The sequence below is a fragment of the Zonotrichia albicollis genome, chromosome 3, assembly GCF_047830755.1.
Source record: "Zonotrichia albicollis isolate bZonAlb1 chromosome 3, bZonAlb1.hap1, whole genome shotgun sequence".
NCBI classification, from domain to species: Eukaryota; Metazoa; Chordata; class Aves; order Passeriformes; family Passerellidae; genus Zonotrichia; species Zonotrichia albicollis.
Window position 1 is genome coordinate 55602602 of NC_133821.1, and position 18120 is coordinate 55620721.

The 18120-nt window shown below is 35.7% G+C and overlaps 1 protein-coding gene across 4 annotated transcripts in view; it reads right to left on the reverse strand.

Annotated features, from left to right (window-relative positions):
• Positions 1 to 18120, reverse strand: part of ARID4B (AT-rich interaction domain 4B) — an 86783-nt gene that overhangs the window by 66352 nt on the left and 2311 nt on the right. The gene's annotated exons all lie outside the window — the stretch shown is intronic.

Here is an 18120-nt window from a genome sequence, read left to right on the forward strand (position 1 = left end):
TGACAATGTTTAAATATGCACTGATAAAGTTATATTCTAAAATTCTAAGCATTTAAGATGTTATTTTGTATATTTGTATGAAATCATGACTGCAGCTGATTTGTAATTCAATATAAAGTACTTTTTAGAATAGCATGTTAAAACTATAACAGAGTAACAAATTAAATCACAACATTAGTCTGGTAAAAAATTAATGTGTAGTCTCTGGATTTGGTTTTTGCCATTGTTGCTAGCTAGGAGAATGATGGGGGAGTACACAAAAATAATGCCAAACCTACACACAACTGTCAGACAATACAAAACAAAAAACATAAGTACAAAACAAAGTGAAAAAAGAGAACTTTTCTTACTGAGAATCAATTCTTCCTCAAGACACATTATTTAGCAAGTTAAGCCCAACCAATGTGCACATGAAGGCTTTGCACAAATCCAGGCATTCAGGAACTAAGAACTTGTGTACTGTGCTTCTGGAGACAAAATGAATTTGCAGCAGAGAGCCGACTGTACACAAGAGTATACCTAAAGTAAGGTAGTATAAAATGTCTAATGTCACAGCAACACAAGAAATTTTAGACAAGAGAGTGGATTTTACATCTGCCATGCTCCCTCCAATGCTGCGTAGTAATTCAGTGTAAAACTGCTCCCCAGGGACAAGACACTTAGAAAAGAACCATGAAAATTAGTTTAGGAATATCAACAAAGAGACTGAAATAACATTTAATAAAGTGGTTAGATAAAGTTAAGTTTCAGTGGATGAGATTGTTGGGAAAAACAAACAAAAACTTAATTACACATAAAGGGTTAGCAAGGTCGTTCCTCTCAGCAGGATCATTTCAGCTGTATTACTCATAACAGGTGTCTGTAACTCCCATTCTTACATTTAGGAATGAATATCCTGCACTCTGCAGTGCTTAGAGGCTTTTCTCATCTACACACTCCTCCCTACTGTTATTTCTTGTCTTAACAAATCAAGACAAGTGTACTTCTGCTTAGTAACTTTCAAGAGATGCAACTTCTTAGAGTAATTCTATTTCTAAAGGGAAACAACCTATGGTGTAAATTTTATGTTAAAAAAAATTGTATTTATATTTACCTATAGGCCCTGTATTTTGAACTGTCCCTCTGGAGTTTGATTTAATTACCTCACATATTTCTCCTACCTGGCATCTAAAATTTGAGACAGGTATGGCCTAGTTAACTGCAAGAGAGGCAAATACAATTTCACACAATTTTCAAGTAATACTTTAACATTCCAGTACGGCATTTGCCTTTTTGGCAGAAGTATGACATTGCCTCATGTTCCATTTATTTTTTGGCTATTTTTCTGAGGACTGCCCCCTCAGGAGGTGGGGACAGCACGCAGCAGGTTCCACTTTCAAAGGCACTGAACTACAAATGCAGCACGCACCACACCATGAAACTGGCAAGTGCTGATGGCTCCCCAGCCCAGCCCGCTGGCTGCCTTCAGCCCCCGACGCTAAAACCTTACATGAGAAGGCAGCAGAGTTCTCCATTCCATGCGCTGGGAGCCTTGACTCACTGAATGAAGCACCAGCCTCACTCCTCCAGAGGATGTGAGCTACTGCAAGTTCATGCCATGAAGCACGTTAGAGGAAATGAGATGCCTGAAGGAGTCAGGAGTGCTTGCAGATAGGTTCTGAGCCAACCATCCAACAGAATTTACCCTGTTTTACAAAGCACTATTACCAAATTCTTTCTGCCCAGGGGACAGAGCAGCCAGTGCCACATGCCCACATTTATAATACAAAGGAGACTTTCACAGTGCTGTCACTTGCACTGAGAAGTATCACAAACACCCACAGGTTAGCTAGAGTCTTTCACTGGATTTGGCCTAGTGTCAGACTCAAGTCTCTTCCATTGCAAAGGAAAAAAACAAACAATATTGCAGGGACCTTTAATCTTATAGTCTAGGGCATTAAAAATCCCATAGTTTCAGGATGAACAGAGTTTATAGATAAAAAAAGGATGTTAATATGCTGTGTAACTAGTTGCTTGAAGAGATCAATAAGATCAATTAAAAAACTCCATCACTTCGAACCTTTAAATCAACAGTCTTACTAAATACACACTAAAAGGATGATCAAGCAGCTTTTGAGGTAGCAGTTCAAACTAAGCCTAACAAGGCTATAGATATTCACACTTAAATTCTGAATCAACAAGGAACTCCCACGGCTAAAACAAACTATTTTCATAAAAGGCAGCTACAGAACATGAAGTCTTCTAAACAATTACCTGTGCTTTTCAAGATTCTGTGAATTGCCCCATATACAAAATAGCCTATCAAAGTAATCAGAAAAATCACTCAGTCAAAGAAACACCAGCTTTAGCACTTCTGATTTGTGCTGATGTATGTCAAAACTCATTTTGCCACCCCCAGGCACTTGTGCGATGTCTCAGACAGACAGGAAGTATGCACATGGTTTCATCTCTGCTTGGAGCTCAACTTACCACAATACTAATTTTAAAAATACTCTGTACACAACTCCACTCAGCAACAATCTGTTCACTTCTTTAGTTTTAAAAGCTCAACTGTTGCAGTCAGTCCCCACTTCCTCTCAACAAATTATGTAGGCCAAAACTGGCTGCCTTGCCTTGTACTTATATTCATTGCTCTGAAATCCTGCAATCTTGTGGCTATTATAGCTGTGTGGTTTTTAGCCTCAAAGACATCCCATTATAATGGCTTAGAATTTCATAATGCATTTTTCTTAGTGCTTACAAAAACCTGGTAACATAGCTTGTATTTAATGCAGTTTCTTACTAGATTTCTGAAAAGGCAATTGTCATAATGTTTAATCTCTGCAAAGGAACAGGTGGAATAGGCCCTTTAGTTAAATTCAGGAGGGGAAGAAGAAAAATGGGGACTATTAAAAGAAAAAAAAGAAATCTTATTTTAAGTGAGAAATTACTAACAGAGTTTCTGCTGTATTTGCAACCAAAATACACAACTACCTGTATAAGAATTAGAATTATGAGCTGACAAGTGGCAAGAAGCAAAACAGCCTGATTGCTACAGAACTGACAGGAAACTTCTAAAAATGTAAGTGCTTTAAAACATAACTGGTGCAAAAGTATGTAGCTTCTTTATGGTAGAAATCTAATCAAACAGAACTGTTCTAAATGCAAGTCACACTCATTTATTTGTTTTTTCCTGGTTCCTCTGAATAATCATCAAGATGGAGTTTTGATCATTATGCAAAGTAAGAAAATCAGTTTAGTAAAAAGCCTTGAACTTATTCACTCCTCTGAGAAAGCCAGGAATGCTAAGATAAATATTCTAAAATCTCTGTCTACCTGCAGAAAACAAACAAACAAAAAGTAGTGACCAAAAATAAATCAAATAAAATGAGTTTAAATAATCAAAGTTGGTGACACACACTACCTAATGCTAACAGTAGTTCTTAATTTCTGAAACTAGGAAAGGTGGGGGGGGAGATGTGTGGAGATGCTCACCACCAGCAGTTAAAACAGATGGTGTGTTCTTTCATACTTCTTTTGTGAGTTAAATTAACAACTCAAAGTGTAAAAGGGGAAAACCTGGGCCCTACAAACTCCAATCCAATGAATGAAGATGCCTCTCTCTGTGCATCCTTCCTTTTGCATCTGTTCTGATACACATTTGATTAGGGACTAAAGTGCTTCAACTCATAAATTTACTTGTTTCTGTTACTTTTGCTAAATTGCTATTCTTTTACTTTAGTACATTGTATCATTTCACTGCAAGATCACACAGCAGCATTAACAAAGTAGGAGCAGATAACTCAATTGGCAAATTGGCAGCCTGCCCCACACGATAAGATGAAGCAGTATTCCACAATAATTTAGAACTCGTAAGATTCTTGCAAAAAAACCACAGAAATTTCAAAACTTAGAAAATAATCCTCTTCTTTTCCTGTGGGCGTTGGATAGCATTTTCTATATTTACCTTTTCACTGCACACACTAGCACATGAATTTCTTCTTTTTCCAAATTGCAAAAGTTGAATGTATGAGGCCCTTAGCTGGATGGGAAAGATGACATTTACCATCCTAACGTTTTTTCTTTAATATCTTGATAGACAAGCTGTCTCATCTTCAAATGATCTGAGTGTCAAACAAACAGCTTTCGGTCAAACATCTCCAATAAAACCCTGAAGTGGCTTTAAACTGGCTGAAAGCACTTCAGTACTGCAGTATATGCAAGGTCAAACACAAGTTTGTATTCAAAGTCTAATCTACTTGGATAGCACTCAAAAAACCAGTTAACATTAAGTTTTATATCCAGCACACATTATTTGCAAACAAAGAAGATTAACTGAGCATTCGCTAGGAATGCTCTAACTTTTGATTTTTATAGAGAACTAGTAAAATACCATTACCATTAGATCACAGAACAAAACAATTTCTAATTAATCCGTGTTTGTAAAATACGAAGTCCAGTTATAAACTGACAACTAATTTCAAGATTAATTTCAGAAATTTCAGAATTTACCTCAAAAGAGGCACTTTACTTAATTCAATTTATAAATGGGATCAGTCCTGTCAAAAACCACTGCTTGGTTTGACTTTCCTACAAAATGTGATATTTAATGTGACTGGACTACAGACAACTTGTATCAAGATGATGATCCAGTGCCGAGGCAGTCTTTGAAAGTCCTTCAAGGAGCAGAGATGTACAGCAGAACAAGAAAATTAACCAGAGCTGTACAGCTGGACAAGCGAGATTTCTCCCACGTCACTGCCTTGCACAGGACAGCCCCATTAGGTTCAACAGCAATAACAGACACTAACTAAGGCACACTTTAATCAGAAAAACTGTTTCAGCTTACACCATACAAAATATGAGAAAACATTCTTTCAGTCCTCTCATGGTCTTGCATGGATATAACGCAAGGATCCCTTCAGCACTGTTTGACACAGCACATGCACCTGGAAGCACAGCAGTGACAGGAATATGAATATGGAGACTTTCTCCCCCTTCACAGAGCCTGACATTGCCATTAAAAATATCAACTGAAGGAATGGTCAATATCACTGCAAAGATAATTTCTTTCAATTACACCTCAGGCATCTAGTTTCTTCTGATAAATTCAGACTTGGTGGAGATACAGTCATCTAAGTCTCCATTTCAGACTATATTCAATTAATAGCAAGTAGCACAAAGATACCTGACCTACAGAAAAACTCCAGTTCTCTACCAACTTGCCTTTTGCTTTTCTCCTGGTTTCTCCAAACAGGTTGTTTTCATCTCAGACAAAATATGAATGCAAGGCTCAGATTCACTAAGATATTAAATACAAGCAACAGAACCTGAAGATGCACTTTAGAACAGGCAAAGGAGGTTATCCTCTGCTTTCCAATGACTTGCTCTGAAAAAATGTCCTCAGTTTCTCCACTGGCTTCAGGAGATTTAGCATGCACAGACCAACAGTCTTGTCTTCCTTTCTAGGTCAGTGCCAGCAATAACTTTTAAGATTCTCATTTTGTAAACTAGCCAAACTGAAAATACTTTTCACTTGTTTTGGGTTTTGACAATGTTTGACTTCAACTAGATACACACTAACCCCTACACTTCTCCTTAGTTTTCAGCGTTAAGGGAATCCTTCTTTGGAACATTTTGACAGATCTTCACTCCTGGTCTAAAGTAGCCATTTATTCCTCCTCAGTAACCTGCCATGTTATTCTTGAGTCTCCAAGGGAAACATTACACAAGAGCTAACAAAACACATCTCAATTGGATAAAATAACTAATACACCAAGAGTGCAATATTTTTGGCTTTAAAACAGTAAGCCCTTATATTTGGCTTTCCTCGAATTCCTGATGCCACAATTACACTTTTGAAACATAGAATAGAATAGAATTGTAATGATATTCAAAAGCAAGCTAGCCAACAAACTGAAACTTCTAAAGAACTGGAGGTAAATTCTAGATATTAAAATATATACATATGTGTTCATGTGTGTCTAAAATTAAGTGTAAACTTGGCCATTATTACCTTCACCGCATAAATTTTTAGAAGTAAAAATTACAAGTATTACCATTTACAGGTATATCTGTCCTGGTCCCTTTGATGATACAGTCTAGATGTATTTTTTTGGTGTCCTGATGATAATAATTTCTTTTATGGGTTTTTTTTTCTCCCCTTTGCATTTAACAAATACTCATTTTTCTCTTCAAACTTCCTGTGAATAAGATTCTACTTTCTAATAAAAAATTATTTTACATTACATTAGCTAAGATACAAATAGCATACAATAACTACATGCATGCAAAGTATCAAAGAGTGCTTCCACCTTAGTCCATGCAGAGGCTTTATTTTCTAACAATTGAAGTACAGTCTTACAATCTTTGAATTGACAGTAAATTATACAGCAATACAAATATCTATCTCCATACTATCTTTCTTTTATGGGAATATGAAGCTCTATCTTTCTATAAAGGTATTACACCTTTCAAAATAGTAAAAACAATTCTTCAGCTTCCTCTTCCAGTAAAAAAAGGAAAAGTGGAAAAAAGCCTCTGGTAAAAATTTAAAGCAACCACAACTACTGTATGTGCAAAGAAAAAGGTGACTATATATACATAGTTAAGTAAGATTACATAAGAAGAGTTGCATTAGCCAAAGTTTTTAAATGTTCTGATTTCCCCCTAATATTCTAGTGAAGCTATAGGTCCCTGAATAATGAACAGGACTATTAACAACAAGATTTCTTAACTCTGTCATCAAATCTCCTTAGAAACAGGCAGCAGAACCCATGGCACTACATTAAAGACAATGAGAGACAAGACACAAGCAGGGTTAAAGAGAAGCGAAGTATTAGCATTACTACATGCACACTTGCACTATTTAGGAGCAGCCAAGCAGCACAAAAAACAATTAAAATTAGGTTTGGTCTGCTACTACAGTAAAATAGTCGGTTAAGAGTACAGATAGCTTTCAGTCAAGAAGAGCAGATTGGTTAAGATTTTAGCTATATAACCAATTATAATCACATAACCAATTATCTGGGTCTGAAAGAGAAAAAAGCCCCACTTTATTTTCTGTTAAATTTCACGTTTCTTACCAGCACCTATTGGGCCACTGCTGTCAGGTGAAATATAGATATCCTTGCAGAACACAGATGTCTTAACAAAGCTGGACACTGGTTAGCTGGGGCAGCAAAGAAATCAGAACCACAAATAATTTACCAAGGAAAACTGCACGAAATTATTATAATGCTCACAAGCAGACTACTTCTACTATTGAATAAACTTGATTTTCACTTAGGTAGTCTTCTTCCAAAAAAATGTAAACATTATTTTCCACAATATACTTGTCTTTCAAATGGACTGTTCCTCAAACTATTAAGTAAATTGTAAATCCTTCCCTCACACTCCATGTTGAAAAAACCAACAACTTATTTGTATATCCCCCTTTCCCCAGATTAATAGAAATAAATGCCTCTTCTGGAATAAGGCATATGTAACTCAGTACAATTCCATATGGGTTAAAAAAAGTGAAGACTAAAGTTTCAAGTCCACAGGTTTTATTTATTTTTTTCATCATAAACACGATAGTATTTCTTTAATAATATTCTCCTGTGAGCTAGTTTTACAAGTATCCTAACTTGTAGGAATACAATTCCTAACTTACATAAATTTAACAAACATAAGCACACATGCAAACTTCTCTCCTATCTCACTTCATTTTTGGAGAATACTACTGGCCAAATACTCTTGCATAGTCAGTAGCAAGCATATTAAAAGAAAATTAATAATTTCTCTTTCTCATTCCTCTCCCCAACAGCATTCATCTTGCAGACTAAGAGTTCAGTATTTAAGTTTGTGAAAGGAGGTTTGGGGGGAAAATGCAAAATGTAGTCAATGTGGCAACTATTTAGGACAGTGATGCAAGATTCTCCATCAGAAAATACCCACAGCCAATCAAGCCTGCAAGCATTAAAAATAAAACAGATATTAGGAAATCAGAAATACCCAGCTGAAGACAAGTTTGGAGAAGATTTGTCAAGTGCTGCATAATTATGAAGATATTTCAGATGCATGCTACACAGAAAGCGCAAGTGCCACTGTAGAAATACAGGGAGAAAGACCAATATAAATGCAGTTAGTATTTAGCTAGGCTACCTTTCAGACTTCAAGGAATTAAAGAATCTGAACTACTTGTTTCATACCTTTTATCCAATTTACCCACCCAGAATACTTCTGTTTCTTTGGCTACTCATTGCTGCACCTGTTTCCAAAACATCTTCAGCTGGCTTAGCCTGTGACTAATGGCAGCCTTTTCCAGGGAGTGACTATTTAAAGAAAGATCCTTGCTCAGATTCCACAAAACTCTTCAACATATTAAAGAACAGAGAATAAATTTTTGAAGTTGCATAGGTAGTGTAAGAGTCTGTTCACTGCTTTCAAGTGTGCTGAAGCTATTATGTAAAGCCCAGTTTTTTTCTTGAAAGTCTTTAAGCCTCTTATACTAAAACCTTCATTTTTTAGCCTCTTTTCAAAAAGTATCATTTAGGATTACTCAAGTGAAAGAGAAAAAGTCTACCTTAAGTTTTACTTGATAGTCTTTTGTATGTCAACAATTCTAATGTTACTTTCCACATGAAACCTTGTTCCAGTCTCCAAAGCTGAACAAGAGGCACCTCAAAGAGGTCTTCAGTTCCAAGACACAATGCAGGAATCTCAGTGCCTCTCAATAAAATATCAGTGTCTCCATCAAATCACCAGGTTACACTATCAACTTCATATGCCAGTGAAATTCTAATTACGTGTTTGTGATCACTGTTTTTTCCCTAAGTCTAAGAAGATAATTGAAGAGAAATTCTGAAATACTTGGCTAAAGGACAAATCTAATCTTCCAGTACTACCATATGACAAATCAGCCCAATGCAATATTTACTTTCACAGAAATACTGTGCACCACCCTGCTAGAAGAGGAATATCCAGTTAAAGCATTCACACTGGCCTTACTAACCAACTGATGTGCCCATGTACTACTTGGCTGCAATGTTGTTTCAGTGGACACAAAAGCTGTTTGAAGAGAAACTGCCAGAAAAAAAAAAGGAAAGATGGTGCAGTTCCTTTAAGACTAGGGAGTTTTTTTGTAAATACAAGTTCCATCTGCACATCTCATTCAAGTATTGAAGTGGTTTGGGGTTTTTTCCCAAGTTCAATCCTGAGCAAACATAGTAAGGATATCCAGCTACAGCAGTATGATAGCAAAGTTCTCAAACTGTATCTGGATTTGTCTGGAATCAAGTACCTAGGAAGGAAATTTACCATTTCCTTTTGACTTTTTGTTTGTTTGTTTTAATATATATGTATATTTATACAAAGATCTTAAAAGCTGATTTGTTTCCTCAAAACTCCAACTAAGTAAATATAATACACAACTAGAGAAACTTGATGAGACCAGCTTAAGTATCATGGATCATTTCTATTTCACATAATGAATGCTATGTTTAATATTTATTGTCAGACCATAATTAGGATTTTACCATTTTAGAATTACACCAAATTAGGAGTACACCATTTCAAATGTTCAAATAAGTGCAGTTGCAAAGGAAATTACTCCCATGACAAAAAGGAAAATTGTTCTCTATTTTAGCATAAAAAAGAGTACATAAAATTTTACTGAACTGAAATCAGTGTTGCTTGAGCCACAAATAAAAACATTTCACTAATTTAAAGTTGACCTACTACCAGTTGAGTTGCTCTCTAGATGCTACCAATGCCACATCCAACACCAGTGAAAAAGTCTGCCATAGCAGGACATACACCTATCTCTCTCATATATATTATTATTACTATCCTGTCACCAAAAGAGTATTTGTCTTACAATACAGAATGTAACAAAAGCAGTTTATTCACTTTACTTGCATCTAAAAACCTAATTCACCATGCACTGGCAAGTATACATATATATATAATGTACTTTTTAAATGTACAATGTATGAAATAGAAGATTTTTTTAATAAAATGTTTCTGAAATGTTTAAAAATGAAATATTTTAACCTTATCAATCCAACATTTTGGCTTGTATCAGGCAAAGTAAAATGAAATCAGAATATTAGCTCAACAGCCAAAGAGCTACTAGCAAAGAAAAACTGAATTAGTGTAAACAGGCATCTAATATACATACTAATACTTTCTGGAACTTCATGGTAAATTATTCCAGCGAACACACTTGGCAGGAGCCTTGGAAGTCCAATTCCAAAATGGACCAAGAGTATCAGAATATATTTGAAGAGTGACTTTGCAGGTTCCAACCCATGTATCCAATACACTGAGTCACCAAGTGACACAATCTTTTGTACTACTCAAATTTTAGGAATGTAAATACTGCACTAGTAATCTTTGAGTACAGGAAAGAACCCAAGATTAAATATATTTTAAATTGTCCAACTTTGCAGGAAAATAGGCAGGAAATTCTGCAAAGAAGACAAAGACACCACAGAGTTACGTAAATCATGCCCTGTGTGTAAAGGTGTGTGGATTGTCATTGTAAAGTTCTGGAAGAGCAACTCAGGATGAATCTGCATTTAGAAAATGGAAATTACTCGAAGTTGAATTATTGTCTCTATTTTTGTCCCTGTTCCAGGCAGCAAGGTATTGGTACATATCAAACTCTCATTTTCAAACAGCACTGCAGTCTTACTTATGTTAAAGTATTTCACTATCTCCCTTGATGCCCATCTAGCAGGGCAACCTTCAAAAGAAACTGAAGTGCAAATGTATAAAATTATTGCTATGTTTGCAAAAATGCATTTATATTTATCGAAGTACAAAGATTAAAAAGGATATCTATTTTATTTTTAAGTTTATTGATATAATTTGAAGTTACATTCATTTAATACTGCAGCAACATCTATCTTTCAATAAGCAGAGGAGTAAAATAAGTTTAAAAAGTGAAAACATATTTTCCATTACAAATTCCTGAATTCTGAAATGCTGGTATAACATGTACTCATTTTAAAAAATGTCTCAATCCCTTATTATTTCTCCCAGGAAAAGAATTTGTGCCAACCTAAGTGTCACAGCATTAACAGGAAGATTAACTTAACACTTTTTCACTTAAATGCTGATAAAGGATATTGGAAAGTCTCTTCCACCATTTTAAATTAAAGTATTCTTTGAAATCTTAGAAGAATGTATTCCACATTTATTTTAAAGAAAACATGGACTATTTTAAATGTACAAATGAGATTTGGTGCTTGCAATCTGCTGTTAAGAGGATAGCTGAAAATAGGAAGGAAAAAAATTATCACAGTGAATCAGGTTGCCCTGCCACAAATTGAAACATTTTTTTTCAAATCCGAAGAGAACATGAAAAAACAAATTACTCTCTACTACATTATTTATTACAGCTGAAACCTTGCATCAGATACACTTGGATCTGAATTTTGCTGAAGTCAAATCCCATTTCCCAAATCCCATTTAGAAGGATTGTCTTAAATGATGAGGAATACTAAGTTAGAAGGACACATAAGAGGAAAAAGGGCAAGGATCACAGATAAAAGCTCAGCTAGAACACCAGTTCTTAGAAAGGAAGATAACATATCATCCAAATATCTGCATCAAGTTTGCGGTAATAAGCAGAAAATATCACACACCTCACTCTACCATCTCCAACTGGCATTAACACCCAACTGTCACCAAGTCTCCACTTGTCTAGCCATAAATATACAGGTCTTCTTAACACATACAAAAAAAAAATTGAAAGTTTTACTTCGATTCCCTTCAACTTCCTTATCAGAGTGATGTAGTTTCTCCCTAGATTATCATTCCCTACTGTTTTAGTTTGAGATAAAGGTAGCACAGTTGCTTACATCTTCCATCCATTGGTAAAAGTACCTGTTGTCAAAATGTCTTATAGGCATATAGAGATTGTCACCTTTATAGGATAGAAATCTAATATTTATAAATATCTTTCTACAGAAAATTATAATACCAACTGTTTCTGTAATTTAAGTAGAAAGAAACATAACTGCTATTAATGGTATGCTTTCCAAATGCTGAAGAAGAACTTGAAGGAGGAGGGAAAACAAAGTTTATACTGGCCTCAAAAAACGAGGTTTTTCATCTGATATCATCTTTTCTTTAAGACTCTCCATTTTTTGAAATCAATGTTTATCATATTGAAAATTGCATTTTCTTCATTCCCTTCAAGACACAGCATCAATTCAATTAAATCTTTTCACTCAATATTTTCTAGAAAATATAGACTTCAAACCTGTAAAGAAGTCTGGTGTTCTAGGTCTCAAGAAAGCACAAAAAACTTCTATGGCAATTTCACCTGTAGAGAGTTTACAAAATGTTTAGCCTAATGACTGTAAACTGCTAATTTGGCAGAGGGATGGGGAAGGATGTGTGTTCACATGCAGTTTAAACCAATCCTAATCAGTCTTGGTGCACTTCTGCTTTTGTGCCCTTTCTTCCTCTGCCAGGCATCAGCCAGGGCAGGAACAGTCTGCAAGTGAAGAGTACATGTATCTGATTGTTTCTAATTTCAGCTTAGTTCCGTGTACTCTGGCACCACACAAATGGACTGCTAGCACGGAAGACAATGAGAATAAACAGCCAAGAGTGGAAGAAGGAGACAAGACTGCATTCTTCCATGACCATAAAATACCTTAATTTGACAAACTACTTATGAGACAAAATTCTTTGCTTCAAGTTGTTGGGGGACAAACCAACAGATTAAACAGCAAACTCCTCTGCCCAAGAACACTGTTATTCATATTAGTCCAACCTGCATGATCTGCTCTGTAACAAAGCTCTGTAGATGTCTGCATTCACACTTAGCTTAAATGACAACTGATGAATGCTGTCTCTAGCTACTCCTTAAGGAGATCTGTATGAGTCACAATCAAAGACTACTTAAACTGGGAGTTCTGGATGCTAAAAAGTCTTTTCTTTGGTGTACCGACCACCACCTCCACTCTAGAGCAAATATAGGCTCACAGACAACAGCAATGGGAGCAAGTAACTCCCTATTAGCTGCAATGATGCCTTTTCCCACTGCTTTCACTCACAGTAAGAAAAATGACTTTTCATAGTTAAGCACAATTTTCTTCATAGTGAAGACAGGTTCAGGTACCCCCAAAATAGTACTCCATGTTCAATTAATTAATAGATACTCAGGAAGTCACTGTCACACAAGCGGTCACACATAAAACTGCCGGCTCATCTCAGTCCTAATTTTCTACAGGTAACTCAGCAACACCCTCCACCACCCTGCTCTGACATTCTCACAACTGGCTTTCAGAGCTCACTTACAAACACTTCTTGCTAAACAGGTCATGACTGCTTTATAGTCTGCCAAGCAAAAAAAAAAAAAAACCGACAAAAAACCAAAAAACAATAGTGCTCTCTTTATTGAATTTCTCCCCTGGTTCAAACTAATCTTCAGAAGGAAAATAGATGTCTTGTCAAGTATTGAATATCAAAGTGGCTTGCTGTCCTTTCCTTAGTTGAATTCCCTGAAATATCCCCTCATCTGGTCACCCCATGTTAACAGAAAAAAAGAACAAAAAACCCAACTACCCAGATTTATGACTTTTCATCAAAACCTTTTAAAATAATTATGGTAACACATATTAAATCACTAACATTTCGTTTATGCATAGGGCTAAACAATTTTTCTCAGTTCCCTGGAGGCCTTTTGAAGTCTTCTAGAAGTCTTTAAAAATCCATTGCATGCACATATCCAAGCAAGACAGCAAGCACAGTAACTGGACAACATTAAGTGCTAAGTGGAAAAGGCAAAAAGTAGTATTTTTTACCAAAGCACATCAATTAAAAAGCAAACAGCCACAATACCTGACTTCTCAACATTTCTCAACTGTGACCTGAATCACATTTAAGGCAGACATAGTCTGAGATCCATGGTTTTAAGCTTTGTACATTTCAGTAAAAACAGCTGAAGGGCCTATTAAGTAGAAACGCAGAGAATCCAACTGTTGCATTTCACAACAGGTAGTGAGCAGAAAGTGGGTTAACTACTTTCAAGTAAGTATAACTGATAAATAATCAAGCATTTGGATGGCTGTGTATGACGTTAGGGTGCCAGATAAAGTTAAGCCTAGGTTTTTCTGTAAAATTTGTTCCCTTTTTCAATGAGGTCACCTCAAACTCCCTTTTATGCTTTAGCCTATTATAAAAGTATATATTTCTAAGGAAAATGTGTGTATCTGTACAATTTAAACAAAATATCTGAAACCAATTTGTGACAACAGTATCATTTCCACCTTCTCAAAGTTAGCACTATTTTTTCAATTTACTCAATCAGCAAAGCATTCAGATTAAGTATCTGATACTGACAGTAAAGCTTAATATATAAAAACCTTTGCATTTTGTTTCAAAGGGCTTTTCAACTACAATGCAGAACTTCTTTGAAAACAGACATGCAATGTGTATCACAGCATGCTTCAGCTCTGCATGTATACAATACTTGTTTTGGATTACAAAGTGAATTGAATAACCATCCCAAAGTGTTCCAGTGAAGATATGCACATTCATTATTCTGCCTGCTAACATTTTCCTTAGACAGTATGCTCGTACAATAGTTATGCTGCCGTGAGAACATTGATCCAAAAATCCTTCACCAACTTTGAAGATAATAATACAGGCAACTTAACTGTAGTAATACTCATAGTTTATTACAGCTTCAGTCTTCTCAGTCTAAGACAGCCTTTTTTCCACTATGTGGTCTAATTAACTTCAAGCCCTTATAAACCAATACAACCATTCAACAGCCACATTGTACCCATACAGATTTGAGTTCAAGACTTCCATGCTGTTTAGCCACTGTAAAATACATAAAGACTAGCATTTAAAAAGTGCAAATAAACAATTTCAAAATAACATAGATTATTCCAACGTGACTTGTAATTGCTTGGTGCAAGTGGTGTTTGCTTTCCTTTCTACATAATTATGCAAGCACGAGGAAGTCAATAACTGCCTCTGATCACTTGTTCAAAATGGAACATCAGGAAAGAATTTTAAAAAACTAATTTTTCACAATGTAAAAACAAGTTATGGAGTAAAACCACCTCTTAAGACTTACCTGCTTTCCTGCCTCCATCACAAAAACTATTCTAACAGTACTCTTCCCTTAGCAATCTCCATTTCTGCTGCAATTCAAATAGTTAACCAGAAATTGAAAGGTCACTACATTCCACGACTGGTTTCCAGCCTGCATAAGACCAATGGGATTTTCAACTGACTTGTGCTCAAAGTTGGAAATTAGTGGCTGAAAAGTTTACTAGATGTTTCACTTTTGTCTTCAGCCATACTGGCAGAGAATATGAGCAATGGTCTGGCACACATTAAGAGAAAGCAGCTACGGCATCAGTGTGCACAAGTGATCTCCCTGGGTAGCTGGAGAGGTCACTAGGACAGACTACTGAAACAACAATGTAAATTCAGGAAGAATTAAAACCCAACCAAAACAAAAAATCTACCATAAACCATAGGCATGGCTTTCTTAATTTGTTAGTGTGGTAACTTTGAGCAAGCGTCCAGGAACATCTAGGCTTACCAAAGACAAGTATCAACAACCATTAAATAGTTTGTACTTTACAGAATGAAAAACATTAACATGCAAACAGTATCAAAACATTTAAACAATCATTTCAGATCTCTTAATTCATAGAGCATTGCTCTAGCTGCTGGGACATCTACTCTTTTGATCCCCACTCAGCAGTGAACTTTTTAACTACAGTGGGTATATTAACTTCATTCACACATTTATATATCAAACAAATGCCATGATACATATTAAAAATCTCATGAGCATTTGCAGCAGTTCCTAGTACAAATCATTGGTCAAACCAAGCTTTTGTTTATTTCTCTCTTTAAAAGCAGACGCTTTGCTTTCAGGAGTTTATTTCCTGATTCTGGAGCTAAAAAAAAAAGCACTCTATAAGAATGCTTTTACATATATTGCTACCTACTTAGTATGTAGCCATTTGATGGAATGCAATTACTTTTTAAATCATCAAACAGATTCTACATTCTTCTGACACATACTTAATGCAAAAAGGCCTTATACAAAAGGTGCTAAATCAACAAAAACCTCCACAACATGCAAGCAATCCCAGCCATTATCTACACAGCTGCACTAACTATCAGAGGTCAATCAACACAGGATAAAGCCTGATTTAGTAGAACACCACTTCTTGTGAGACATATTTCAAAAGCATTTTTAAGTGGTCTTAGCAGTCCATGGGAAGACTACTTGATAGGCTGAAGTTACTGGTTTATACAAGGGGCTTTATTTCCTTGGATTAAGTTGGGTTATTACAAGGAGAGCAATGATACCAACAGCTCTGGTAATCTCTAAGCAGGCAGCGTACCTCTCTTGTGTCAAAGCGTTGCGAAATGCAAGAACACAAGTGACTTACGGTTGTGTGTCAATACAATTGTTAGTGCTGCTCCTAAATATACCTGACTGTGCTTTACAAAGAAAGATCAACATTTCATCCATACCACACAGGTGGGGGAAAGGAGTCAGTAAAGCTAATTGAATTGTTCAACTTCACATAAAGAGACAAGGTACTGACAAGGAATCCGGTTCTAAGGCTCTGTGCACCAGAATCTACAATGCTCTGCACTTGAAGGAATGACCAAGGCATAAATCAAAACAGAGGCCTCTATCATGCAGTCAGAAGCAAGTCTGCATCAGCAGACCCTAAGCAAGACTAGGTCTTAAAGCATTAAGTCCTCTGCATGCTGAAGTGTCCTTGAGTATCCAAAGAGTATGTTCTTTGGATAACTTAGAAAATAAATGCACAGAAATATACAGTCATATTTAAACAGTATCTTGATCTAATCTAGTCAATGTTACCTTGAAGCGATACAAACAGAAAGCTAATAATTCTCTTAAGCATTCTCCCTTACTGCTTCTTACTGGACTGGCTTGTATCCTTGTAAGTTTAAGTAATAAATTACAAATTTAAGCCAGCCAGAAGGACTGATCCACTGTATAACTCCTATAATCTTGGTTAAGTTGTTGAATCTTAGAAATTTCTTTGGAACCACAATACTGTTAAAAGTTTCCCTGTAATAACTAAAGCTTCAAAGTAATGACTTACAGATTAACCTCCCTTAACACTACAGAGCACAGTAAATAAAGTACTGGAGTTATCTCAAGCATATGTAAGTTTAACACTAGACACACACAAATTGCAAAGCTACAGACTTAAACTTAACACCTGAACACTCTGACAGAATTTATCCTAACTTTAAAAATAAACATGCAAGAGTAGCAGAAACTTTACTGAAGACTAAGTAAGCTCTGAGGGTTTTTAAAAAAATACAGGTCTATTAACAGGTTTTTGTATTTGCTACTCTAAGTTTAATTATCTGTTATACATTCAATTCAGCCTGAAGTGGATCTGTATCACTGTTTCACAGAACACTTTGCGTTCTACTTGTTATCTGACCTCCTCATGCTCCCAGCTGTCTGTCTACATATTAATATGGCTCTAAAAACTCAGTATCTGAACCTAATCTCTATGGTAACTGTAAGATTTGTTTACATTGAAAAAGAATATTAGAAACGTATGTAAATTTAACAGTCATTTAAATAAGTTTTTTCCTTCTGGGGAAAAAAGCTCCCTATACTGCCTCCTATTTATCTTGCTTCCATCTCCAGTATCCCCACCAGGCAATGAGCCACATTTGGAAACCTCCCTATCATACAACTTCAACAGCCTGTTGTTGTAAATTCATAAATAGTTTACTTTCAATAAGACAGACGTGTGCAGTTTTTTATATCTTAGCACTTGCTAAAGAAAAATCATAGGGCAATTAAAACGTGATTTTTAAAAATACTGCCATAAAGTCACCAAAGTAAAAAAAAACATACTAAACCTTTAACAGCTATACAGAAAGACTTCACTGCTCAGCAAGTCAGATCAATCTAGAAATTAACAGAGTCCATTTCATTTACCATTTCTAGCAGTGAATATAGTACTGGGTGCACACTTTACATAATACTTATTCACAGACAGTAGGCAAAAACTCTTGATAGTAGAAGAACCCACATACAGAGTACTGCTTTTTATTAACAAATACCAAGGAATAGATGCATCATAGTTTTGGAACAATTGTTTT